This window comes from Paramacrobiotus metropolitanus, unplaced genomic scaffold (genome assembly GCF_019649055.1).
Source record: "Paramacrobiotus metropolitanus isolate TYO unplaced genomic scaffold, Prichtersi_v1.0 Parri_scaffold0000355, whole genome shotgun sequence".
Classification (NCBI taxonomy): Eukaryota; Metazoa; Tardigrada; class Eutardigrada; order Parachela; family Macrobiotidae; genus Paramacrobiotus; species Paramacrobiotus metropolitanus.
The window spans coordinates 37,107-38,393 of record NW_026570575.1 but is presented as its reverse complement, the minus strand read 5'-3'; positions in this window follow the sequence as shown (position 1 = coordinate 38,393).

Below are 1,287 nucleotides of genomic sequence, written 5' to 3'. Positions count from 1 at the left end.
TTTCCACCCCGCACATTGCTGCGCTGTTTTGACGGACCTGCAGCACAGTTGCACTGGCTGCAGGATCCTTCCTCGTTAGTCTGGTGTTGCTGCGCCACGGTGCGCATTAGATTCGGCAATAAAGCCTCATCCGGGTTCACCGCTGTTCGCTGTCGAGGATACGCGTGGCGCCCATACGGCCCCGCGTTATATGGTAGCAGATCTGGCTATCGTTTCCAGCTGCGCGCGCTCGTCGCGCCCGCAGCACCTCTGAGTTATGAACCCCATTTAACCCCGGGGTGTGGAGCTACATTCCCACCCCCCCACGCGGAACGTGATGGATCCTCTCCCAACTGACGGAGATGGACGCCTCCCCGCGATGGATTCCTCCTCAGAATGGACGGAGATGCCTCCCCAGAATGGACGGAGAAGCCGCGGGGCGAGAAACGCCTCCTGCGATGCCGCGGAGCGAGAAACGCCTCCTGCGATGCCGACGGCGAACGCGACCCGGACCAGCGGGAAACCAGAACGGATACACCGCCAACAGCAGCACCAACTCCGATCCCAACGGCACGGATCGACCACCAGCACCACGCCGAAGAATTCCCCACCAAAACACTGCCCGAACTTCCTGGGACGGCGACATCCCCCGGACGGAGCAGTGGATTTCACCGCGGATTTGCGTGCTTTGTTTTTTGCAGGGTCACGGGCCATAGACCCCAAACCCCTGCCCAAATTTCCCAGAACGTGACCTTTCCCTTGCTGAAGAAACCACGGAATTTACCCGTTTCCGGGTTGGACCCTGGATCTGGCGCGACAGTGCGCTGACCCAGACGGTTGACTCGGACCGAACCGGAGCCGACCTGACCCGGAACCCAACCTGAGCCGAACCGGATTTGAGCCGACCAAACTGGAACCGAGCCGACCGGATTAACCGCCCGAACCGGACCGGCGGGGGTGCGGATCCTCCGAATCCTGGGAGATTTCGCTCCGAGGACGTAGCGATGCCTGCAAAGGGTGTAAGGGCGGGACGCCCGCCCTCCTGAGTAGCTATTCGCTGTTTCTGGGGATTTCCACCCCGCACATTGCTGCGCTGTTTTGACGGACCTGCAGCACAGTTGCACTGGCTGCAGGATCCTTCCTCGTTAGTCTGGTGTTGCTGCGCCACGGTGCGCATTAGATTCGGCAATAAAGCCTCATCCGGGTTCACCGCTGTTCGCTGTCGAGGATACGCGTGGCGCCCATACGGCCCCGCGTTATAAAACTGATGCTTGTGCGGTTGGCATAAATTCCTTCGAAATTCGAGTT